Genomic DNA, 27926 nt, shown 5'->3' with positions numbered 1-27926 from the left:
TACATTCATGGAGTGCTCCGTTCAGTTTGTGAAGACCACTCCCTCATGCGTCAGTGCTTGACAGGAACATGCATCACGTAGGTCACCCCCTGGACCTGGGGCATCCTGGTGATGGGAGCGAATCCCACGGCCCAGGCATCCTGGTGGGCGCGGTCCACATTGAAGCTGATATATGGTGCTAAGCGGGCATATAGGGCCTCTGTGATGGTGTGGATGCACCTGTGCACTGAGGTCTGTGAAATCCCAGACAGGTTCCCATTTGGCACCTGGAAGCACCCCTTGGCGAAAAAATTCAGGGCGACCATCACCTTGATGGCCACCGGAAGCGGGTGTCCTCCCCCATATCCTGTAGTTCCAGGTGCCGTACAGTCCCCCTGCTCAGCCGGAGTCCTTGACCACATGCCCAGTTGTCCTTGAATGACAGGCACTGCCAGTACACAGTAGGCCTAATGTGGTGCCTCCATCCCATCTCCTCCTCGGCCTGTTTGGCGGCCGGCTCTCCATCTTCACCACCTGGCTCCTGTTCTTCTGGGGCAGGCTCCGCTGCTGCAGGGTCCTCCCCAAGCAGCTCCTGCTCGTACCCCAACTTAAAATGGAGATCTGCAAAGACTACAGGGAAAATTCAGCCAACGCAGGCAAAAACTAGCAACTGCAAAAATCCTGTGTATTAGAACTTGCAAAAGCCCAGTCAGCACAGAAACTCACAGCCACCTGCATACTAATGAGCGATCCCCGGGTGCAATTGAAACATGTAAGGTGAATAAGGCCAAGCCAGACTCCTCGGCGCCAGCAGGAGCCAAGACAAAGGAAGGCCAACGGACACTCAGGGACCGCCCAGCAATCAGGGAACAGCTCCAGCATTGGAGAAATCGATCCAAGTGATCAGAACGTAGTCCAATCACTTGGAACCAGGTACAGGGTCTGCTCAAAGGGGCGGGAAGCCGCTGGGGACTATAAAATAGAGTCCCCAAGTTCAAATCGTCCTTCTTGGCAGGGTCACTCAGCAGCGAATCAACCCTTGAGAGTGAACTGCCCAAGCTGCCGCATCAACCAAGTAAGTTTCCAGTCAACGCACGCTACGAGATAGGCGCTCCTAGCTACCAGTGCATACCAGCTTTTCAATCCTGCAGACTCAGATCGAACGAAAGGCCATTTGTTCCCCTGACCTGGTGGGCCAATTCCGAAGCTAAGTATAGGCCTTTTAGTGATAGAGATAGTCTAGAAAGTAGAGTTTTATGCATGAGTAGCGATTACTGTGTATAATAAATGTATTTTGATTTGAATCTTACTAATTGGTGTGTTGAGTTATTGATCAGTACTTGAACTTGAACCTCGTGGCGGTATCATAAAGATACCTGGCGACTCTAGAGCAAAGGTTATAGAAACAGAGCAAATTCAATAAAGACCCAACGGGCAACGAATTAAGAGCCAACCAAAGTTAGCAACAGTACAGCCTCAGTGCATCCCCCAGGGCCGCAGCGGCTAGGATGAAGGCCACTATTCCTGGTTAGATTCCAAAATCCATTCTCTGCAGGGGATGAAATGCATACATGTTAGCATGGTGCGTACCTCCGTGCCAAACCAGGTCCAATGGGTTACACGATGGCCCCGACCTGCACTGCACCACCTGCCCCCACATGTCTCCCCCCCCCCCCCCCCCATCCCACGCCCACCCCTGGCCATTCCCTCTGACACTGTCCTCCACACTGTACTCCTGGCCGTGTCAGTGCCTGGCACCACGTGGGCCTCTAGGGCCAGCACCTGTCCCTGCCGGCAGGGATACCGGTGGCTGGCGCTACCCATGCCAGCGGTACGTTCTGCGGCCCCCATCTGGCACCCTACTTTAGGGGCTACTGTGGTTGTTGCCTTTGGGTGGGCAGCGTGCTGTCCCGCCGGCAGGTGGCACACAGTTGAGGGTGATGGAGGAGTTTGGTGGAGTGAAGGTCGGATGAAGGGAGAGGTTGTGTGCGGGTATGGGGTGTTGTGTACCCATACGGCCGGTGTCGCTCTATGCAACCACGGCCACGGTGGGCGGCCAGTGATGTGCTCAGCAAGATGGTTACCTTGCAGACCCCCCCCCCCTCCCCCAGCTAGCCATGCCAGCGGCAGGTCGTGCCTCTGAAAATATGACCTACCTCCGCTCTCTCCCTCAGCATCCACTGCGCCTGTTTCCCGATTTTAAAAATCACAAGTGAACCTCACCATCAGTAATTCCTCCTGGCGGAGTCGGAGCATCTCGGGAGCCTCGGAGAATAGCAGGAACAGCCTGTTAATGACATGCCAACCGTGTTTACTGTATGTACGATGTAGAATGCAATGACGCTTCTGTTGAGGTACCGAAGCACGGCATTCCATTGGGCGCCCGGCTCAGCCGATTTTCAGCAGGAGCGCGATTCTCCGCCCGATCGTGTTTCCCAATTCCAGCATTGGCTTGAAGAGAATCGCGCCTATGGCTCATGGGCTGAATGACCAACTCTTGTTCCTCCTTCACTATTACGGTGAAAATGCCTATTGATAATCACACTTTAGCAAAGTAAGTACACCCAATAAACTTTCAATTTTCCCTCCTTCAAATACTTATCAAATTCCCTTTTGAAAGGTATTATCAAATCAGCTTCCACAGCCCTTTCAGGTCGTGACAAACCCACTGCTGGAAAACAAATTGTCCTTCCATCCCCTACGATCTTTTGCCAAAAATCTGTGTCCTTTGGTTACTGACCCTAACTATTTCTCCTTATTTATTCTATCAACCATTCTATGACTGCGACAGAAGTATACGTACAATTGAATCGGACAATTTCATCTCTGTTTCTAACTTGCATCTAAATCTGAAGAACTCTGCAGCAATGATTCGCTGTGGAGTTTGCTTCACAAATTACGGTGTAAAACTGAAACAAACCACTAGGTGTCACCAGACTCCAGATCCTGAAGGGCACCCTCCTCTGATCACTGATCAGATGAGCAATTTTAACCCTTTCATCTGGAATGGGGCAATCTGTTTGATAGAGTGAGGTGAAATAGGATGCCAGAAATCTTGTGTGGTTAAATTACCGCATAGATCAGTAGGGACAAATGGCCTACTTCTGTGCTGTAAAAGTCTAATTATTAGCACCCTTGGTATATTTTCAGAGCACTGTTAGTGTTTTAGAGGTCTCATGCAATCCATAATATATTACTCTTAATTTTTAACTTGTGACATCCCTTTAAGGTCACAAGGTCATTTGCTTCAAGCAAGGGAATTCCGCAGTCAGTCAGCAATTTAATTTCTTTACTTTTTTTGTTATTTCTTTATAAAGTTGAGTTGCATGGTGTTCGTTATTGTTTATTCTTCCTCATATTGTGAGGTGCGTCAGTGCTTTCTGTTCTATGAATGTGTTCTACCTTAATATTTCCCCACTGGGGCTAAAGTATGATGGGTTGACTGTTGGATGTCAGCCCGTGATGCTTGAGAAGGAGATGCACCAGTACCATTTTTTGTTGGACCCCAGGATAGGCTGACATCTGCAGAGGTTGACTGCTCCTTCACACCATCTGGAACAGGGCAAGCTGTTTGGGCAAGGGGGTAACTGGGTTGGACAGGTGCGACCTCACCCTTTGCACATTGTCAATTTCTACAAGTTGTCTGCTGCTGTTAACTGCCCCCACTCAGTGTGTCCAGCAATTTAAGTGGGAGACGATTATTCAACAGCAATCGGGGGTCACAGGGTCATAGAAAGAAGCCGTTCAGCCCATCATGTCTGCACCGGCCATCAAGCACCTATCTATTCTTTTATTTTAATTTTCCAACTTAAGGGCAATTTAGTGTGGCCAATCCATCTACCCTACACATCTATTTGGCCTATGGGAGTGAGACCCACGTAGACACGGGGACAATGTGAAAACACCACATGGACAGTGGCCCGGGGTCGGAATCGAACCCGGGTAATCAGCGCCATGAGGCAGCGTGCTAACCACTGTGCCGCAGTGCCACCCTAACCACCTATCTATTCTAATTGTATTTTCCAGCACTAGGTCCATAACCTTGCCTGCTGTGGCGTTTCAAGAGCCCATCTAAGTGAAGCAGGATTCTTTCAATCTAATTTCTCATCAAGTTGAAACCAGATTTGGGCAGCAGTGGTTAGCACTGCTACCTCACGGCGCCGAGGACCTGAGTTCGATCCTGGCCCCGGGTCACTGTCCATGTGGTTTGCACATTCTCCCAGTGTCTGTGTGGGTCTCACCCCCACAACCCCAAAGATGTGCAGGGTAGGTGGATTGGCTAAACTTCCCGTACATTGGAAAAACAAATCGGGTACTCTAAATTTTTTTTTTAAGTTGAAGCCAGATAGGAGATCTTGCTGCATCTTGCAGCACTATGGAGTTTTAAACTAGATGAAAATCCATGGGTTTGACAGAACCTCGATTTTACACCCATCAGTGTCCGACGGGTGAGTTGGGGTAAAATTGCACCCGCACCCCCCAAATGTCAGTAGGTCTAAGTTCTCTAGAATTTAGAAAATCGCATTGAAACATACAAAGTCCTTAAGAGCACATGGCAGGGCCAAAGGTGACATGAGGAACAACTATTTTTCACACAGCACTAAAAGTCCCAGGGAAAATGAAAGGAAGTAAGAAGGGAGTGAGAGGAGTGAGTGTGTCCAGGTTGGCACACCTCCCCCACCTCCCCCACAACATCCGAACACCCAGGGGATGGGACACAGCTGCGGGGACATGTCCACGGCCAGGAGGTGGATGGGTGCCATGGGGAGAGGGCCAGCGCCCGGTCCAGGTGATTTTATGAGCAGATGTCCAGGGTACAGGGTCTGGGGTCCGGTGAGGGGGGGCGCTGTGGCCCAGTGTATGAGGGCAGAGCATTCTGGGTGGGGAGGGGGGCATCAATGGAGGATTGGAGGATCCAAGGGTGGGAGCTGTCATAATATATACCAGTATATCATGGTGCAGACACACACTGATGGACACACAGTGGGACCAATCAACACACACAACACCGCAGCCAATCACCAGTGAGAGCACACGCACTATAAAGACAGGGGACATCAGAGTTCCCGTTCATTCGAGCAGCAGCTAGCTAGGAGCACAGAGCTCACAGCCTGTAACACATTCACCATGTGCTGAGTGCATCAACTGGTTAGGACAAGGCAAAGGTCTTTAGTTAAAGCTAGTATCGTATTTAGAAACATAGAACATATAGTGCAGAAGGAGGCCATTCGGCCCATCGAGTCTGCACCCACCCACTTAAGCCCTCACTTCCACCTTATCCCCGTAACCCAATAACCCCTCCTAACCTTTTTGGTCACTAAGTGCAATTTATCACGGCTAATCAACCTAACCTGCGCGTCTTTGGACTGTGGGAGGAAACCGGAGCACCCGGAGGAAACCCACGCAGACACGGGGGGAGAACGTGCAGACTCCTCACAGACAGTGACCCAGCGGGGAATCGAACCTGGGACCCTGGTGCTGTGAAGACACAGTGCTATTCACTTGTGCTACCGTCCTGCCCCACAGTTCAAGTATGTTTAAATATTTAACCTTCTAATAAAATAGTGTTGCACTACTTCAAGTGTTGATGACCTGCATGTGATCCAGAACACCCAACACATCAGGAGTGACTGCTGTTTGTCAGTCTAACACCCTCTCTCAATTCCTTACAGATATTGAATGCTATGCAGCCAGACACCGGAGACGGAGGCAGCAGCAGCGTCTACAGACGCTTGAGGCAGCAGCCCATGTGCCAGACCCCGCCTCACATCCTGAGGACCCAGCTTCCCATCAGGCCAGGGAGGGACCCAGAGGGTGAGTCCCGCGACAGCCCAGGGTTTACAGGCGTCGCTGGTAGTTTGGGCAGATGATGGACCATGCGTGCCACAGGAGGCTCTGCCTCAACAAGGAGACTGTGCAGCATCCTCGCGGACTTGGCTCCACATGGAGGAGGACGACTCCCGCTCCCAGTGGCCGCCAAGGTCACCGCAGCCCTGAACCTTTACGCCTCGGGATCACTCCAGGGCTCTAGCGGGGTCCTGTGTTGTATCTCCCAGAACACAGCCTACAATGTATCTGATAGATCACGGATGGCGTGTATGCCCGGGCAGAAAACTACATTGTCTTTGACATGGTCCAATCCCAGCAAGATGCCCGGGCTGCAAATTTCTTCACCATCGCTGGGATGCCTCAGGTCCAGGGGTTAATAGATGTCACACATGTCCCGTGTGCTGGCTGTGAGACGCAGCCTCATCAGAGGGGTGGAACTCGGGGGAGCTGATGGCCACCAACCCCATTCCATGGGATGGGTCCAGGTTGGCACACCTCCCCTACCCTGCTCGCACCCCCCACCCCCCCTTCAAGCACAGGGGCTGCATTCCCAGTGCCCCCGGGCTCACTGCCTGTGAACGAAGATGGCTGCTCATCTCCTCAGCTCCCCACAGAAGCCCATCCGCCAGGTTCATGTTCTTCAAAAGGAGTACTAATCGGCACCAGCGTGACCACTTTCTGGGGAGTGTCATAATATACACACAGGTATATGATGGTGCACAGACAGGCAGTGATTGACACACAGGATGACCAGTGAACACACAGAACACAGCAGCCAATCACCAGACAGGACACAATCACTATAAAGCCAGAGGGCACTAGTTTTCCCGCTCTCTTGGGATCCAGCCTCTGAGACAGTCAGAGCCTGTGAGCAGCAACTGGAACATCCACCATGTGGTAGTAAGATAGTCTGGTCAGGTTAGCTTCAGGTCTCCAGTCAAGTCAGCATAGTGTCAACCCACAGTTAAAATATGTATGATAGTTAAAAGTTCAATAAAATCGAGTTGCATTTCTTCAAGTGTTGGAAGCCTGTCTCTCTCACTGCTGCAGTAAACGCAGTCCTCGCAGACCCGGCACACCCAACACATCAGGGTGCAGCTGGATGACAGGAGGCTGTTGGATATGGGGTGGCTCCTGTTAACAGTATGGAAATACGGCTGAAGTGGTGATTATTGGTTTCTCGCCCCGCTGTGGCGGGATCCCGATTTTGCCTACGGGAGCGGGGAGGGTGCATCGCAAACAGTTTGGCGCCTGCCGCAGTTCTCATTTTTGGTCTCTCCCACTATTCACCGGCCTGCCCGCACTCTTGCTCGGACAGAACAAGACCACTGAATCGTGCACTCTATAGCTACCCACTTGAACCTTTTCATAATTTTAAAGGCCTCTGTCAAGTATCCTTCTTTCTGAAGGGATGTTAAATTGAGGTGATGTCTCCTCTCTCAGTCAGGCCTCAAAAAAACCCACAGAGTTCTCCCTAGTGTCCTGCACAAAATTTACCCCTCCACTGATCTGAAATGAAAAAACAGAAAATGCGGGAATAAAAACTCAGCAGGTCTGACGGCATCTGTGGAGCGAGATAAGCTGAGTTACCGTTTCGGGTCCAGTATGACTTTTCTTCAGAGCATCTGGGTCATTATCACATCGCCGTGAGTGGGAGTTCCCTGTGTGCAAATTGGCTGGTGGTTTCCTACAATACAGTGGTGGAGCAGGCTCGAATGGCCTACATCTGTTTCTGTGTAATGAGGTGACATGAGGTACTATGTAAATACAAGTTTTATTTATCCTTTTAGAGAAAAGTGTCCCAGCCTGTTCAATCTTCTCTAATGTGTGTAACTTCTTTTTGACAACATAGAAAAATGTTTGCTTATCTTTTAGATTTGACAAAGGGTTATATTTATAATCTATCTCCTCCTTTTAACAAACCTTGCTGGAAGTTTTCGAATCATAGAGGTATTGTTAATGACCTGAAACACATTATGACAAATAGTAATGTAAACAGTCAGTCCAAACTAGAGTGGTCTTAATGGTGTTACACACAGAGGAATTCAGGGATTAAAAAGGTGTTGGGCGAAAGTCTCCGGTATCGGAATCCTCCGCATCTTGGGGGGCCGAGCCCCAACCTTAAGGGGCTAGGCCCGCGCCTGACTAATTTCCGCCCCGCCAGCTGGCGGAAAAGGCCTTTGGTGCCCCGCCAGCTGGCGCGGAAATGACATCTCCGGGCGGCGCATGCGCGGGAGCGTTAGCGGCCGCTCACGGCATCCCCGCGCATGCGCTGTGGAGGGAGTCTCTTCTGCCTCCGCCATGGTGGAGACCGTGGCGAAGGCGGAAGGAAAAGAGTGCCCCCACGGCACAGGCCCGCCCGCGGATCTTTGGGCCCCGATCGCGGGCCAGGCCACCGTGGGGGCACCCCCCGGGGCCAGATCGCCCCGCGCCCCCACCAGGACCCCGGAGCCTGCCCGCGCCGCCTTGTCCCGCCGGTAAGGTAGGTGGTTTAATCTACGCCGGCGGGACAGGCATTCTAGCAGCGGGACTTCGGCCCATCCGGGCCGGAGAATCGCGGGGGGGGGGGCCCGCCAACCGGCGCGGCGTGATTCCCGCCCCCGCCGAATATCCGGTGCCGGAGAATTCGGCAACCGGCGGGGGCGGGATTCACGCCAGCCCCCAGTGATTCTCCGACCCGGCGGGGGGTCGGAGAATCTCGCCCGTTATATTTCTTTGTTGCCACAAAGAGAAAAGTTGTGGAGGTGCCCACACTCTGGATTATTGTAAAACACAATGAGAGTTTATTAAAGGTGTTGCTCAATACAACCAAGATGGTGATCTGTCCAAAGCCCACACAAACACTCTGCTGACATCACTACACATCATGTTACGCATAACCAGCAAGAATGTGTTCCCAGAATCATAACTTTTTTTGATTTGATTTGATTTATTATTGTCACATGTATTAGTATACAGTGAAAAGTATTGTTTCTTGCATGCTGCACAAACAATGCGTACTGTACATAGGGAAGGAAGGAGAGACTGCAGAATATAATGTTACAGTTATAGCAAGGTGTAGAGAAAAGATCAACTTAGTACGAAGTAGGTCCATTCAAAAGTCTGATGGCAGCAAGGATGAAGCTGTTCTTGAATCGGTTGATACATGTCCTCAAACTTTGGTATCTATTTCCTGATGGAAGAAGGTGGAAGAGAGTATGTCCGGGGTGCGTGGGGTCTTTAATTATGCTTGCTGGCTGCCTTTCCGAGGCAGCGGGAATTGTAGACAAGAGTCAATGGATAGGAGGCTGGTTTGCGTAATGGACTGGGCTACATTCACCACCTTTTGTAGTTTCCTGCGGTCTTGGGCAGAGCAGGAACCATACCAAGCTGTGATACAACCAGAAAGAATGCTTTCCATGGTGCATCTGTAGAAGTTGGTGAGAGTCGTAGCTGACATGCCAAATTTCCTTAGTCTTCTGAGAAAGTAGTGTCGTTGGTGGGCTTTCTTAACTATAGTGTCGGCATGGGGGGACCAGGACAGGCTGTTGGTGATCTGTACACCTAAAAACTTGAAGCTCTCGGCCCTTTCTACATCGCTCCCATTGATGTAGACAGGGGCATGTTCTCCACTACGCTTCCTGAAGTCGATGACAATCTCCTTCGTTTTGTTGACATTGAGGGAGAGATTATTGTCATCGCACCAGTTCACCAGATTCTCTGTCTCATTCCTGTATTCTGTCTCGTCATTGTTTGAAATCCGACCCACTACGGTGGTGTCATCAGCAAATTTGAAAATCGAGTTGGAGGGGAATTTAGCCACACAGTCATAGGTATATAAGGAGTATAGTAGGGGACTGAGGACACAGCCTTGTGGGGCACCGGTGTTGAGGATGATCGTGGAGGAGGTGTTGTTGCCTATCCTTACTGATTGTGGCCTGTGGTTTATAAAGTTCAGGATCCAGTCGCAGAGGGAAGAGCCGAGGCCAAGCCAACGGAGTTTGGAGATGAGTTTTGTAGGAATGATGGTGTTGAAGGCTGAGCTGGAGTCGATAAATAGGAGTCTGACATAGGTGTCTTTGTTATCTAGGGGTTCCAGGGTAGAGTGGAGGTGGTGTCTGCTGTGGAGCTGTTGCAGCTGTAGGCGAACTGTAGTGGATCAAGGCAATCCGGGAGGCTGGAGTTGATTCATGCCATGACTAACCTGTCAAAGCACTTCATGATGATGGATGTCAGAGCCAGTGGACGATAGTCATTAAGGCTACTTGGCTTTATTTTGGTACAGGGATGATGCCCGTCTTCTTGAAGCAGATAGGGACCTCAGATTGTTGTAAAGAGAGGTTGAAGATGTCTGCGTATACCCCCGCCAGCTGCTCCGCGCAAGACCTGAGTGCTTGTCTGGGTACCCCATCCGAGCCAGTGGCTTTCCGAGGGTTGAGCTTCGAGAAGGCTGCTCTGACGTCTGCAATGGTGATCTCAGATACAAGTTCATCTGCGGCTTCTGGAGTGGAGGGCTCATTCTCGCTGACTTCTTGCTCAAAGCGTGCATAGAATGCGTTGAGAGGGGGGTAGCATGGTGGCACAGTGGGTTAGCCCTGCAGCATCACGGCGCCGAGGACCCAGGTTCGATCCCGGCCCTGGGTCACTGCCCGTGTGGAGTTTGCACATTCTCCCCGTGTTTGTGTGGGTTTCGCCCCCACAACCCAAAGATGTGCAGGGTAGGTGGATTTGCCAAAGTGTGACCGGGCGATAGAGCGGTAGGCATGTTTGATATTTGTGTAGCAGTGGTCCAGGATGTTTGGGCCTCTAGTGGAACAGGTGACGTGTTGGTGGTAACTTAATTGGAAAAAATTAATTGGGGACTAAATTTATTTATTTTTTAAATAGAATGCGTTGAGCTCATCAGGGAGAGTGCATTGGAGCCGACGATTTTACATGCCTTCAGCTTGTAGCCCGTTATGTCTTGCAGACCTTGCTATAGGCGGCGGGGGTCCGTGTGGCTAGCCTGGGACTTGAGCTTGGTCCGGTACTGTCTTTTGGCATCTTTGATGGATCTCTTTCGATCATATCTGGCTTTCTTGTATAGGTCAGGGTCGCCTGACTTGAACGCCTCAGACCTAGACTTCAGCAACAGTGGATATCCCTGTTCATCCAGGGTTTCTGGTTGAGGAACACGCGGATTTGCTTCTTTGGCGCACAGTCTTCTACACACTTACTAATGAAGTCAGTTACTGTAGTGGTGTACTCGTTCAGGCTGGTCGCAGAGTTTTTAAATACTGACCAGTCCACTGACTCTAAGCAGTCTCGTAGGAGATCATCCTCGATTCCTCAGACCAACAATGCACAACTTTCTTTGACGGATTCTCCCGCTTCTGTTTTTGCTTATAAGCCGGGAGCAGGAGCACAGCCTTGTGGTCAGATTTGCCAAAGTGTGGGCAGGCGATAGAGCGGTAGGCATGTTTGATATTTTGTAGCAGTGGTCCAGGATGTTTGGGCCTCTGGTGGAACAGGTGACGTGTTGATGGTAACTTGGTAGTACACTCGTGAGCTTGGCCTGGTTGAAGTCCCCAGCTACAATGAACAAGGCCTTTTGGGAACACAGAGTGATTCTCTAAATATCTTGCACATACCTTCCTAAAAAACGTACAAAGATCTTTAATCTTCAATCAGAAGTAATTCTGCCAATAGCATGAATAAAGTAGCAACAAATCCAGTCTTAAAAGCTCAGTAACTTACAACCCTATAATATTCCTGAGGGTTAAAAGTGTATCAGAGGGAGGGAGTGCTGCACTGTCAGAGGTTATCTCCTTCAGTTGAGACATTAAACCAAGGTCCCATCTGTCTCTCAGGTGGATGTGAAAGATCCAATATTTCCCTTTGTGTCCGGACCCATGTTTACCCTCAACCAACAGCACCAATCGCTACTCATCACATCATTATCAAAATCTTTATGTTCAGAGGCAGCTGAATCTCAGAAAGCTAACCAGTAGGTATAGAAAGAAATTAGGAAGGCAAATGATAAGTTAGCTGTTGTTACAAAAGGATGAAAATAGAAATGTGAAGCTGTTTTACTGCATTTATAGAGGGTGTTGATGAGACCAGACCTTGAGCACTCTGTACAGTGGTGGTCTCCTCATTTGAAAAAGGATATAGAACCCCTACAATGCAGAAGGAGGCCATTCGGCCTATTGAGTCTGCCTGACTCTCTGCAAGAGTCCTCTTTTTAGGTGCACTCCCCCGCCCTATCTCTGTAACTCCATCTAACCTGCACATCTTTGAACACTAAAGGGCAATTTTATCATTATTGTTTCTGGGAGAGATTGGAGAAGGAGCTGCATGCCAGTAAATGGAGATGACTACTCAATCTCACTAATAAAATTGGAATGAACGCAAATTTGGCTAAATGAGCTTCTCGGCATTTTTGGGCGAGATCTGGATCTCGTCATCGGGAGCGGGCTGGGTGAATTGCAAAATGGTTTGCGCCTGGCGCGAATCTCGACTTTGGCATCCCCTGCTAATCACCCGGTGCAAAGGGATCAGCGCCAGGCACAATGGGGTGGAAAATCACACCCATAAACTTAGCCAATCACCTACCCTGCACATCTTTGTGGGGCTGAAATCCACGGAGACACGGGGAGAATGTGCAACCCCCACGCGGACAGTGACCCGGGGTCGAGGTCGAACCAGGGTTCATGGCGCCGTGAGGCAGCAGTGCGCCAACGTGCCGGCCTTGCCCATAAATGTCTTAAAGTGTTCGATAGGCAGATGCTGAGAGAATATTTCCTTTGGCAGAAGAATGCAGAACATGGCGTCATAGTCTCAGAATAAGGGGTCGGCCATTTAGGACTGAGATGTGGCAGCAGTGTGCACTAACTGAAGATGCACTGCAGCAACTCACCAAGGTTCCTTTGACAGCAACTTCTAAATCCGTGACCACTACCACCTAGACGAACAGGGGCGGAAGAAGAATGGGGAACAGCACCACCTGCAAGGTCCCCTCTAAGCCACACAGACCATCCTGACTTGGAATGGAATCACCATTCCTACAGTGTGGCTGGGTCAAAATCCTGGAACTCCCTAACAGCACTGTGCGTGTACCTTGTTGCTCTACTAATAATGTTGGTAAACCACAAGCCTTCCCTTATATCGATCAAATGACCACACAACATGCTAGTTAGTTCAAAAGATGGTTTCTTTCCATACACAAGAGTTATGTCGACATGCAAACACAATATCTACTACGAGTTAAACTACACCTATCAGCTACAATAACCTATACTTAACTTCAGGGCGACCGGCACTGTGCAAATGGATAAGGCCTTTATCTGGATTTCACTTGGCTGGTTCGAAGCAAGTGGCTCTGTCTCTGCTGGGCTCATCCGTCAGGTAGCGATTGTTGGTCTTGAACTTGAGTAGCTGTTCCTGCTGCAATTGGGTTGGCACAGGCTGGATCCAAAAGAGACAGAACACATGGCTGTGTCCTCTTTTATCCCTCTGGGATTTTGTGCTCTTTGGGGCGGTCCTTAACCTTGGACCCAATTGTTCGACAGGGCTCTGATCATAGTCTTTGATTCCGGCCAATATAGGGGCGTGTGCCTTGGTAGCTGGGCGGATCCTTAGCGATCATTGACCTTGCCGGTTGGTTTTCTGAGTAAAGGGAGTGGCGCCGATCAGTCTGTGGCTGTACCGGTTCCTTGATTGGAGTTCTATTGTCCTGAGAAATTGGCCCATTAAAATGCAAACGAGCGGGGCTTTCGATCAGGCCTGGTTACCTGTGTTTCAGATACACATAGGCTCTATATCTGTCTGAGTCCTGGGTTGGCCATAATTCCCATGGTCCTTTGCAGGTGGCCATCTTAGATGGCTACAACCTACACCACATGGGGCCGGTTTAGCTCAATTGGCTGGATAGCTAGTTTGTGATGCAGAGCGAGACCAGCAGTGAATCGGCTGAGATTATTCATGAAAGTCCCACCTCCTCAAGCTTGCCCCTCACCTGAGGTGTGGTGATCCTCAGGTTAAATCATCACTAGTCCGCTCTCTCCCTCAAAGAGGAAAGCAGCATATGGTCATCTGGGACTATGACGACTTTACTTTACTTTTTACATCATGTGGACTGCAGCGGTTCAAGAAGGTGGCTCACCACCACCACCTTCTCAAGGGCAATCGGAGACGGTCAACAGATGCTGGCATAGCAACACCCACATTACATGAATAAATATTTATTTTAAAAGACATGTATTCACTTAGAGAGTTGTGAATCTTTGGAATTCTCTACTGCTGAGAGCTAGATGCTCAGTCGTTGAATATGTTCAAGACAAAGATTGATACATTTTTGGATACTTAGGGAATAAGGGATTCAGCATAGCACCGGAAGGGGGAGTTGAGGTAAAAAATCAGCCAGGACCTTGTTGACAGGCAAAACAGGCTTGAGGGGCCAAATGACCTACTCCAGCTCTGAGTTGATGTTATTACATTCTTATATCACACTACGATTTGTGGAAACTTGCTTTGTGCAAATCAGCTGTTCCATTTCCTACACTACAACAGTGACTACACTTCAAACGTGCTACATTGGCTGTAAAGGTCCTGAAGTTGTGGATGGTGCTGTGGAAAAGTGAGTCAGTTGCGTTGTCCTTCCGTCCTTTTGTCTTCCCTACCTTCCTTTCTTTCTTTGCTGTGGTTGAGGAACTGTAGCCATCTGGGATGGCCACTTACAAAGAAACATGGATATTTGCAAAGACTCAAGGGAAAGATGGCCAATACAAGATTCAGGCAGACTCAGAGCCTAAATGTATATTTGTAAGCAGAGAACCAGACGGTATCGAAACCCGAAGCCGATTTGCATTCTAATGACCCATTTCCCTAAGACAAAGGACTGATACTCAGGTATCTGATACAATTCCAGACACATCGGCACCACTCCCTTTACTCAGGAAGCATAAGCGGCAAGGTCAATGACCGCTCAGGACACGCCCAGCCATCAAGGCACCCGCCCCTTTATTGGCTCAGATCGAAGGCAGTGAGCAAAGTCTGCCGAATTATTGGGTCCAAACCTAAGGACCGCCCAAAAGAGCGTGAAACCCTCCCAAGGATAAAGAGAGACACTGCCATGTGTTCGATCTCTTTCGGACCTGGTGCTCCGGCAACGTCTATCTCCAACTGTAGCACCACGACCAGAAGCAAGTCCAAGTTCAATGCTCGCTACCAGATGGATGAGCCCAGCTGAACCGCAGTTACTTCTCCAGACCCAGCAGATCCAGATTCGAACAAAGGCCACTGTTCCTCTGACCTAAGCCGGGTGCCTGAAGATAAGTACAGGTTGTCATAGTTGTTAGGTGTAATTTAGCTCGTAGTGTTTATGTTGCATGTATAAGTTAATCTGTGTGTAAATAAAGTTTATTGAACTTGAACTAACTAACTGGTTGTTGGGTCTTTGATCGATATCCGGTTGAACCTTGTGGTGGTATCATTTGATACCTGGCGACTCTGAAAGCAATATAATATCAATATCTAGACAAGAGAAGGGCAACCTTATTGACTGCCATAAATATAGCAACAGAACCACATATTCACACGACTTGTGCTTGGCACATGCTTTCTCAAATAAATAGAAACGTTTTTAACCAAAAAGTTTAACAAGGCCCTTTAAGAAGGATTTATTTGGTTGCTCCCTTTAAGTAGACAGAAAAACCACAACAGAAGATTTCTTCGCCCTCCCGAGACCATGAACAAGGGAGGTGTCTGTCATTTAGTTATTGGTTTATGAAAAGCTGCAGTCATTACATTGGCTGTGGTCCAGGCAAACTGCTACAAAAGTCACTTCAGTTCATTCATACAGGAAGAGGCTGATGGACGGTCAATTTGCCTGACCATGTCCCATTTAGCTCTCAGCCACTCTAAGCAAAGCCCTAGCGGCTTGAGCCGGTGGGATTACTCAACGATTGGCTAAGAAAGGGCCACGTTCCTCTGAACTGACTTTTTAAAGTGTCTGTCTCACTGACATAGGACGGTGCACACTGAGCCTCAGCTTACTTTTTTATCTGACAGTTATTTAAGGTATGTTCTTTATTAGCGTTTCAAATTCATTGAATGAAATTGTACATTGCAGAGTCTACATCAGTAAATATGTTTAGAGAATCTTTGGGTTTATCTCAATCATGTTGAAAAATCTCATAAACCCATTTCAGGTTCAGTAACCAGGTGTAGAAACTGGTGCGGGTGTGCACCAGCTTTGTGGGTACAAAATGGGTACAAATCACAAACAGTGGGTCCTGAATCTACTCCACTAAGGATCGGTCCCACTGCTGAATTTGTGAGGCGGAATGCCTGTTTGAGAATTTTTGCAATGAAATTGGTTTGAGATTTAGCCTCAAGATGAGCACATTAAAATTTTTTTTTTACCCTTGTGTGAAGCTGGAGGGGACAATTGTACTACACACAGACCCCGAAGCCGCAGGTTAATCCTCTCGGGACACGGGTTTAAATCCCATCATGGCAGCTGGTGGAATTTAAATTCAGTTAATGAATCTGGAATTGAAAACTAGTCTCAGCAATGGTGACCATGAAACTATCACTGATTATTGTAAAAACTCTACTAATGTCCTAGGGAAGAAAATCTGCTGTCCCAGAATCATTGAATTTACAGTGCAGAAGGAGGCCATTCATTCCATCAGGTCCACACCGGCCCTTGGAAAGAGCACCCTACTTAAATCCATGCCTCCACCCTATATCCGTAACCCAGAAACCCCACCTAACATTTTGGATACTAAGGGGTAATTTAGCACGTAAAAGCCCAATTCAGCGTGGCCAATCCACCTAACTTGCACATCTTTCAACTGTGGGAGGAAATCGGAGCACCCGGAGGAAACCCACGCAGACATGGGGAGAAAGTGCAAACACCACACAGACAGTCACCCGAGGCAAGAATTGAACCCGGGTCTCTGGAGCTGTGAGGCAGCAGTGCTAACAACTGTGCCACTGTGCCGCCTGAACCCGGCCTGGCCTACATGTGACTCCTGACTCACAGCAATGTGGTTGACTCTAACTGTCCCTCTGAAAAGGCTGAGCAAGCCCTGCCGGTTCACTGTCAATTAAGGATGGGCACCAAATGCTGGCCTCGCCAGTGACACCCACAACCCATAAAATGTTTAAAATGCTAAATTTTGAATTGTTGGTTATTAACAGGTCTGTTTTTGGGTGGGAGTTGTGGTTTGGCACCGGCTGCTTTAGTTGGGGCATAAAGCTTACGTTACGGCCCATTCTGTATTCCTCCAAACAACAACTTGCATTCCTATAGCATATAACAAAACATCCCAAGTTGCTTCAGAGACGGAATTTGACACCGGGCACATGGAGAGGTATTAAGATAACAAACAAAAAGGAATTCCAGAGAAACCTCTTTATTGAGAGAATAGTTTGAATATGCATCTCACTACCACAGGGAGTGGTTGAAGTGAATAACATAGATGCATTTCAGAGGAAGCAAGATAAATATATGAGAGAGGAAAGGATAAAAAAAGCATGTTGAAGTGTGAGATGAAATAGGGGTGGGAAAAACATGTGTGGATCACAAACACCAGAACAGATCTACAACTATAGCACAGTACAGATCTACAACCAAACCAGTACAGACGTACAACACACCAGAACTGACCTAGATCCCATCAGTACAGACATACAACACACCAGTACAGACCCACAACACACCGGTACAGACCGACAACACACCGGTACCGACCTACATCATGATGTGTTGGGTGCTCAGGATCCGTGGAACACATACAGGCCACCAACACTTAAAATAGTGCAACAATATTTTATTAAGTCAGAAACTGTTGAACATACTTTCACTGTGGGTTAACACGATATTAGATTGAACTAAAGACCTATGCCTTGTCCTAACCTATCTATGCATTCAGCACATGGTGAAGGTCTGTGCTGCAAGCTGTAAGCTCTGTCCTACTAGGAGGCTGCAACTCGAATGAGCGGGAACTCTGATGCCCCCTGTCTTCATAGTGCGTGTGCTCTAACTGGTGATTGGCTGCGGTGTTGTGTGTGTTGATTGGTCTTGCTGTGTGTCCATCAGTGTGTGTGTATCTGCACCGTGATATACTGGTGTATATTATGACATCCCCCCTTTTATAAACGAATGTATATGTGTGGCAATAAATAATGTATGGTGAGAATGTTCCTAACTACGTGTGGGGTGCGAAGACGTATTTACAGGACTACGTACATGAGAACTTAGCACTTTACGTGGGAAGGTGCCTGGTGCAGAGAAGCAGTATGCAACAAGAATAACGAGATGAACACTATATACAAACCAGGGAAACGATCAAACAAAGCAACAAAACAATTCAGAAAGTCTATAAGTCCGCAAAGTTCATAAATTAAGTCTCTGAGGTGGGCGATGAATTCTGGTTGACCGTCAGGGTGGCACACCACTCATCGTCTGGATCGATGCTGTATACCGATAGAGGCTGGATTCTTTGCTTCGGGGACACCCTGTTTTTTGTAACGATACCGACTCGAAAAGGCGCCTTCGGGTCCTCGGTGTCAATGTTGGGTAGTAGGTCCGCATCGGACTCGGTGACCGTGGGTTGAATGACCCAGAAATTCCTGCGAGGCTGGCTGAAGCGATATGAGTTGGCAGGCTGAGCTGCTCTGCATAAAGCAGCATAGTGGCCAGGTTTGCCACATCTCAGGCATTGTCGGGATTTGGCAGGGCATTGAAATGAATGAAAAAATGAAAATCGTTTATTGTCACAAGTAGGCTTCAAATGAAGTTACTGTGAAAAGCCCCTAGTCGCCATATTCCGGCGCCTGTTCGGGGAGGCTGGTACAGGAATTGAACCGTGCTGCTGGCCTGCCTTGGTCTGCTTTAAAAGCCAGCGATTTAGCCCAGTGTGTTGCTTTAAATGGGCGGATCCACAGTTGCCGCACTTCGTAGCGTCAGTACGTTCGCTGCGCCACCGCGCATGCGCGGTGCGGTCGTACGTGGTGCGTGCCTGCACATTACGTTCGTCGACGTCGCCGTCCCCTCGTTTGGTGCGCAGGAGTCCGCGAAAAGCGCGCAAAATGGCCGCCCTCATCCAGGTTGAGGCCCTGGAGTTGCTCGATTGCTTGGACCCGTTCCGCCTCGTGGGGACCTTGCCACGCCGTTTCAGACGCTTGGATGTGGGAATACCGACTAGTGGCGTTTTCGTGTAGCACGCAGGTCTCGATGGCAATCGCTAGGGTGAGCTGCTTTACCTTGAGGAGCTGCTGGCGTAGGGGGTCCGACTGAACACCGAAAACGATCTGGTCGCGTATCATGGAGTCAGAGGTGGGCCCGTAGCGACAGGACTGCGCAAGGATGCAGAGGTGGATGAGAAAGGACTGGAAAGGTTCATCCTTACCCTGCAAATGCTGTTGGAATACATAGCGCTCGAAACTTTCATTCACCTCTATGCTGCAGTGAATGTTAAACTTGAGGAGGACCGTCTTGAACTTTGTTTTATCTTCATCATCCTCAAAGGTGAGAGAATTGAAAATGTGGATGGCATGGTCCCCGGCCATGGATAGGAAGAGAGCGATCTTCCTGGTGTCTGAGGCATCCTCCCGGTCTGTGGCTTCAAGGTAGGGCTGGAAGCGTTGTCTGAATATCTTCCAGTTGGCCCCTAGGTTACCGGTGATGTGGTGCAACGGGCAGACGCTGTCCATTTTGCAGGATGACTGTATGCTGGTGGAAGACAGATCATTTGCAGGTAGGTCTAAGAAGTTCTAATATCCCTCAACTCCTGGTATCATGATGTGTTGGGTGTTCTGGATCCGTGGAACACATACAGGCCACCAACACTTAAAATAGTGCATCACTATTTTATTTAGTCAAAAACTGTTGAACAAACTTTCACTGTGGGTTAACACAATATTAGATTGAACTAAAGACCTATGCCTTGTCCTAACCTGTCTATGCACTCAGCACATGGTGAAGATCTGTGCTGCAAGCTGTAAGCTCTGTCCTACTAGGAGGCTGCAGCTCGAATGAGTGGGAACTCTGATGCCCCCTGTCTTTATAGTGCGGATGCTCTAACTGGTGATTGGCTGTGGTGTTGTGTGTGTTGATTGGTCCCGCTGTGTGTCCATCAGTGTGTGTGTATCTGCACCATGATATACTGGTGTATATTATGACACATCACACCAGTACAGACCTACATCACACCGGTACAGACCCACAACACATGGGTACAGGCCCACATGACACCAGTACAGACCCACATCACACCAGTACAGACCTACATCACACCAGTACAGATCTACATCACACCAGTACAGTCCTACAACACAACAGTACAGATGTGCAACACACCAGTACAGACCTACATTACACCAGTACAGACGTACAACACATCTGTACAGATCTACAACACACCAGTACAGACCTAAAACAAATCAGTACAGACATGCAACACATCAGTACAGACCTACAACACACCGGTACAGACGTACAACACACCAATACTGACCTTCATCACACCAGTACAAATCTACATCACACCAGTACAGACATGCAACACATCAGTACAGACCTACAACACACCGATACAGACGTACAACACACCAATACTGACCTTCATCACACCAGTACAAATCTACATCACACCAGTACAGACCAAAATACACCAGTACAGACCTATATCAGACCTACACAGACCTATAGCACACCAGTACAGACCTACATCACACCAGTAGAGACCTATATCACACCAGTAGACCTACATCATACCAGTACAGTTCTACATCACACTAGTGCAGACCTATAATACTCCAGTACAGACCTATATCACACCTATACAGACTTGTAACACACCAGTACAGATCTGCATCACACCAGTACAGACCTATAGCACACCAGTACAGACCTACATCACACCAGTACAGACCTGTATCACACCAGTAGACCTACATCATACCAGTACAGATCTACATCACACTAGTACAGACCTATGATACTCCAGTACAGACCTATATCACACCTATACAGACCTGTAACACACCAGTACAGATGTGCAACACACCAGTACAGACCTACATTCCACCAGTACAGACGTACAACACATCTGTACAGATCTACAACACACCAGTACAGACCTAAAACAAATCAGTACAGACCTACATCACACCAGTACAGATCTACAACACACCAGTACAGACCTATGATACTCCAGTACAGACCTATATCACACCTATACAGACCTGTAACACACCAGTACAGATGTGCAACACACCAGTACAGACCTACATTCCACCAGTACAGACGTACAACACATCTGTACAGATCTACAACACACCAGTACAGACCTAAAACAAATCAGTACAGACCTACATCACACCAGTACAGATCTACAACACACAAGAACAGAGCTACAACACACCAGTACAGACCTACATCACACCAGTACAGACATGCAACACATCAGTACAGACCTACAACACACCGGTACAGACGTACAACACACCAATACTGACCTTCATCACACCAGTACAGATCTGCATCACACCAGTACAGACCTATAATACACCAGTATAGACCTATATCACACCTACACAGACCTATAGCACACCAGTACAGACCTATATCACACCTACACAGACCTATAACACATCAGTAGAGACCTACATTCACACCAATAATGACCTGTGGGCTGAATGGCTTGTTTCGGTCCTGCAAAGTCTGTGCAATTCTCGGTGAACTCCAGCAGGAATTTGGGCTCTAGATGGGTTGATGAGGTAATCTGCTGTATGTTACTTCCACTTGTTCTCACACAGTAGGAAAACTGGGCTTAAAGTCTCTTTTTCCATACGTACCATCTGTTCCAAAATAACCCTTCAAATATTTGGATCAAATGTTCCAAATTAACTCTGAGAAACAGTGATTTAGATGCCTATATTTATCATATATTATTAGAATGTTCTTTTTATAGTATGTATTTATTTTTCTCCCTGTTAACCTCTTCTACCAACTTTGAACTCTTTACTCTGTCTCTGGTGGGGAGGACAGTTAGTTAACCTCTGGGCCTTTGCCAAGGGTTATGAGGAGACTTGAAGATAAGGTGACGTAACTCCTACTCTGAGTTTCTACCCCTTCATACAAATCTGGCATTCGATTTGAGACAGCACAGTAGGCTACCATTCGGCCCATTGCTCCTGTATCGTGTTTGAATGAGTTATCTGCTCATTCCCCTGTCTGTTCCCCATAGCCTGGCAAAACCTTCTCTTTTGAAGTAGAGATCCAGTTCCTTTTTCAAAGTTACTATTGAATCTGCTTCCACCGCCCTTTCTGGCAGCGAGCACCAGATCACAACAACCCGTGTAAGAAAAATCTTCACATTCCCTCATGTTCTTTTGGCAATTACCTTTAAATCAGTGTCTTTTGGTTACTGTGCAGCTCCAGCACCCCCCACTCCCTGCCACTGTAAACAGTTTCTCCGTAATTATTCTATTGAAACCTCTCTTAATTTTAAACAGTTTAGCAAACATTGCTGGCAGAGGCTACAGGATGAGTAATTTCCCTGAACTTTCTCGGCTGGAGAATGGTGCACGAGATGACAAGTGTTTTTTAAAAATAAACCAAAATGTATGTAACAAACATATACCTTATGCAATCTCTCACACAACAACAGTGATATCTGAAGTGTTATAACCCAGGGTAGGTCGATTTTGGAAATCGGATATAAGATAGATGTTTTCGGGGCGGCACGGTGGTTAGCACTGCTGCCTCATGGCGCCGAGGACCCGGGTTCGATCCCGGCCCCGCGTCACTGTCCGTGTGGAGTTTGCACATTCTCCCTGTGTCTGCGTGGGTTTCACCCCCACAACCCAAAGATGTGCAGGGTAGGTGGATTGGCCACGCTAAATTGCCCCTTAATTGGAATTTTGTTTTTAAAAGATAGAAATTTTCTTTTAAGATATTATAATCCAGATTAATCCCACCCGTACACTTTTTAAAAAATTTAGAGTGCCCAATTCATTCCTTCCAATTAAGGGGCAATTTAGCATGGCCAATCCACCTACCCTGCACATCTTTGGGTTGTGGGGGCGAAGCCCACGCAGACACGGGGAGAATGTGCAAACTCCACACGGACAGTGACCCAGAGCCGGTATTGAACCTGGGACCGCGGCGCCGTGAGGCAGCGATGCTAACCACTGTGCCACCATACTGCCCATCCCATCCTTACGTTGTGTACCCTTACACTTTGTCAGCTAACAAAATAACTTTTAATTGGAATTAACGGGCTGGATTCTTCCGCCCGGCAAGATCGACATGGGCAGGACACGGACCATGAAAAGGTCCATTGACTTTGGGCGGGAATTTCTAATTTCCAGTATCTGCTGTATTTTTCTTTTATTTGATGGATAGAATCAGTTTGAGTCCTTACGCTGTGTTGGATGGGGCAAGGGGTGGTGGGGGTGGGGTGGGGGGGGGTGGGGGGTGAGAGGGAGTGGGTGAGGGGGAACAAGTCCAGTTGACCGACCTGAAGGAAGGTAGCATGATTTAGACCATGAGAAACATCTGTGAATTGAAAGAAAATAATCATCGCAATCTCAGGTAACGTATTTGATTTTTCCAAAGATTCCTACATCTCATCTTCTGTGAGAAATATAGGTATAAATAACTTTCAAAATGGTTTGACACTCTGCAACTCCCAATCTTGAAATGAAATCCGATTGTGACACAAACAAATAGAATTTAAATAAATAGCCCTGATAAGAAGCTGCCAATGTTTTTTTTTTGGTTGGCGATATTATGAAATCTTAGGACCCATGGCTTCCAGTCTGCACGTACTGTGATTTCCATGCTGGCTACCTGCCAAGGCCAATAATTCCATGTAAGAAATGGCTCAGCCAGGCATTTATTTCTTGGTTTAAAGGTACATTGCACCCATGCAGAAAGCTGAAATTGCAGAATGGCAGAGAAATGTATTTGTAATAATGTTGGTAAATTTCCTTCTCCTTGGCCATAAGTGAGTTATTTAAGGAGTCTACGGTTGAATCATTTGGACCAAGGAGGTGACAGTTTTGGTCCCTGTTCTGCATCCTGTTGTTTGTCACAATCCAGGTGGCGGGGGGGGGGGTCCCACACAAGTTATAACACAAGCCCAGCATTTCTATCTTTTTTCTTCATTCTTGGGAGCATTGCTGGCTACGCCTGCATTTATTGCCCATCCCTAATTGTCCTTGAGAAGGTACTGGTAAGCCAACTTCTTGAACTGCTGCAGTCCGTGTGATGTAGGTGTAGGGAATTTGAGGATATTGCCCCAGTGACAGGCAATGTATTCCCACATCAGGATGGTCAGTGGCTTGGAGGGGAACTTCCAGGTGGTAGGGTTCCCATGTATCTGCTGCCCTTGTCTTTCTAGATGGTAGAGGTCATGGGCTTGGGAGATGCTGTCGAAGGAGGGCTGAGTTGCTGCAATGTATCCTGTAGATGGTACACATGGCTGTCACTGTGCATCAGTGTTGGAGACTGGGAAGGTTGAAGTTAGCCGATGGGACACTGATCATGCGAGCCGCTTTGTCCTGGATGGTGTTGAGCGTCTCAAGTGTCTTTGGGAGCTGCACTCATTCAGGCAAATGGAGAGTATTCAATCTCACTCTGGACTTGTGCCTTGCAGAGATGGTGGACATGCTCCGGCGAATCAGAAGGTGAGTTACTTACTGCGGAATTCCCAGCCTTTGACCATTCCACTTTGTCTCCCCTTTTCACTTTCTTTTCTCTTTATCCGTCATCGGTCCCACTCCCTTGCTATTACACCTCCCATTATTTCTCTCCTTGCAAGCATTCTGCTCCCCCCAAACCTCTTCCCAACCCTAAGGCACTCCTTTTTCTTTTAAATATATTTTATTAAATATTTCAAACAACATTTTTCCGTTTTTACAAATCAACATAAAAATAATACAATAACTAATAAATAACATTATTTAAATAATATAGTGAACTAACAAAGTAACAAAAAAAATAGTGCTCCCCCCCCCCTTTCCCTCCCCCCCCCTCCCCTGGGTTGCTGCTGCTGTCACTCTATCTTCCCTTAACGTTCCGCGAGATAGTCAAGGAACGGTTGCCACCGCCTGGAGAACCCCTGAGCCGATCCTCTCAACGCAAATTTTATTCGTTCCTGCTTTATGAACCCTGCCATGTCATTTATCCAGGCCTCCACGCCGGGGGGTTTCGCTTCCTTCCACATGAGTAAAATCCTACGCCGGGCTACTAGGGACGCAAAGGCCAGAATATCGGCCACTTTCGCCTCCTGCACTCCCGGCTCTTCCGCTACCCCAAATATCGCTAACCCCCAGCTTGGCTTGACCCGGACCTTCACCACCTTTGAAATCACCCTTGCCATGCCCCCCCCAGTACTCATCCAATGCCGGACATGACCAGAACATGTGTGTGTGGTTCGCCGGGCTTCCCGAGCACCTCCCACATCTGTCCTCCATTCCGAAGAACCTGCTCAGTCTTGCTCCCATCATATGTGCTCTGTGTAGAACCTTAAATTGAATCAGGCTAAGCCTGGCACACGAAGATGAGGAATTTACCCTGCTTAGGGCATCAGCCCATAGCCCCTCCTCAATCTCCTCCCCCAGCTCTTCTTCCCATTTTCCCTTCAGCTCCTCTACCATCGTCTCCCCCTCGTCTCTCATCTCCTGATATATTTCGGACACTTTGCCGTCCCCGACCCATACCCCAGAAATCACTTATCTTGGATCCCCTGTGTCGGGAGCAGCGGAAATTCCCTCACCTGTTGCCTCGTAAACGCCCTCACTTGCATATATCTGAAGATATTCCCCGGGGGCAACTCATATTTTTCCTCCAGCGCTCCCAGACTTGCAAACGTCCCGTCTATAAACAGGTCCCTCAGTTTCCTAATTCCTACTCGTTGCCAACACTGGAACCCCCCATCCATCCTTCCTGGGACAAACCTGTGGTTATTCCTAATCGGGGACCACACCGAGGCACCCGTCACCCCCCTGTGTCGCCCTAAGGCACTCCTTGTCACACTCCTGTCCAATTTCCTCCAGCTAAATATTGGGAAGACCAAAGCCACCACAAACTGGGCTCCCTAGCTTCCGACTCTGTCCCATTCCCTGGCCACCGTCTAAGGCTGGACCAGACTGTTTGATGTCTTGCTTTCATATTTGACCCTGAGGTGGGTTTCCGACCATGTGTCACACCCCCCTCTGCCTCAGCTCCTCCACGTCCCTGTCACCTCGAGTTTTGACTATTCCAACATACTGACCTCCCATCTTCCACCCTGAGTACATCCAAAACGACCCACCCCCTGCACTCAGAGGCTCTCAATTAAGCAAAAACACTCAGTTGTGTTTAATTGGAACAAAAGTCAAACTATGATCTAGAAGGACATGGGAACCACCACCTGGAGGTTCCCCTCCAAGTCACTCATTATCCTGTCTTGAAGTATATTGGCCGTTCCTTCACTGTCACTTGGGCAAACTCCTGGCACTCCCTCCCTAACAGCGCTGTGGGTGTACCTACATCACATGGACTTAAGAAAGAAGCTCACCACCACTTTCTCAAGAGCAATAAATGCTGCCTAGCCAGGGACATCCACATTCTGCAAAAGAAATAACATGACTGATTTTCACTGTGAGCCTCAGGCAGGTAGAGCTGGGGGGAGGGAGGGGGTTCGGGGAGAGGGAGGGGGTTGGGTGGGGAGATTCATGAGGCTCAGTGAAGTAGCACAGGTCCATTTTGCATGGAACAGGGTTCAAAGAGATTGTAGAGTGCCAGTCAGCATGGGAAAGATTGGGCAGCTTTTGGTCCTATACTGTTTCACTGGTCTCCTCTTTCTCCTGGCTGGTGAAGATTAACTGCTCAAATTGTACACTCATGTGGTTAAGCCAGGTAGCGGAGTCAGAAGTAATTGAGTGTATTTCTGTGAAGCCTCCTTCATATTTGTGAATTGGACATTGAGTGATTGTGCATTATGCTTGTTCTGGGTGACCATGGTCACATACGGAAGGGTTTTGGGATTTCTAGATATTTGGACATCAGTTTGTATATTTGAGGTTTATTTTTGTCAGTAAACTTGGAAGCTTAAAGTCAGGGGGCAGAGGTGTTTGTAATTTGTTGTGGACTCTATTTGGCATTTAAAGTTGCATTGTCAAAGGTTAAGGTCATGTATCAAAAGGGTTTGTGTGACCTTGGAGTGTGCTGAGAAATGCCATTGAGGTTCTGGTGGATGGGGAGATTAGGGGATTCACTAAAGCAGATTTTGGGGGTCTCTTGTGAAGCACTAGGTGAGAGACACAACTCTCCTGGATTGAAACTTCATGGCCTCACCGCAGCGCCCCACCGCCAGCTTTCCTCAGGGAGATAGGAAGAAGTCTTACAACACCAGGTTAAAGTCAGGGAGATAGGGAGGGGTGGGACTATAGCGGTATTTGAACAACAACGATAAGAATTTTAAATGTGCGGAGTTACTGGATTGGAAGCCAAGAGCACAGGATTTATTGGATCAACAGTCTGTAAAGATTATATTGGTCACAGATTGAATATTGGAGTGTTACACCTATTACAACCAGTTACATATAGACAATCTGAGTTTTCAAGTTTTGATTGGTAACATTTATGCGTGTTATCTGTATTAATATGATTTATTGGTGCAATTTCAGTGAACAGGATGCAAGTTCTTCTCATCTATGACTCCTCCCCCCCCATCTGAATCTGCGCCCCATCTTCAGATTCTCCTTTGCCCCACCCTCCGTTTTCCCTTCTCAGGAATAGTCTATTCATCCAGTCTATAATCTTTATTGTCACAAGTAGGCTTACATTAACACTTGAATGAAGTTACTGTGAAAATCCCCTAGTTGCCACACTCTGGCACCTGTCCGGGTACATAGATTTTGGGTACATGGGGCTGTTTAGCACAGGGCTAAATCGCTGGCTTTGAAAGCAGACCAAGGCAGGCCAGCAGCACGGTTCAATTCCTGTACCAGCCTCCCCGAACAGGTGCCGGAATGTGGTGACTAGGGGCTTTTCACAGTAACTTCATTTGAAGCCTACTTGTGACAATAAGTGATTTTCATTTCATAGAGGGAGAATTCAGAATGTCCAATTCACCTAACAAGCACGTCTTTTG

Source organism: Scyliorhinus torazame, chromosome 9 (assembly GCF_047496885.1).
Source record: "Scyliorhinus torazame isolate Kashiwa2021f chromosome 9, sScyTor2.1, whole genome shotgun sequence".
Classification (NCBI taxonomy): domain Eukaryota; kingdom Metazoa; phylum Chordata; class Chondrichthyes; order Carcharhiniformes; family Scyliorhinidae; genus Scyliorhinus; species Scyliorhinus torazame.
This window is presented reverse-complemented; position numbering follows the sequence as displayed.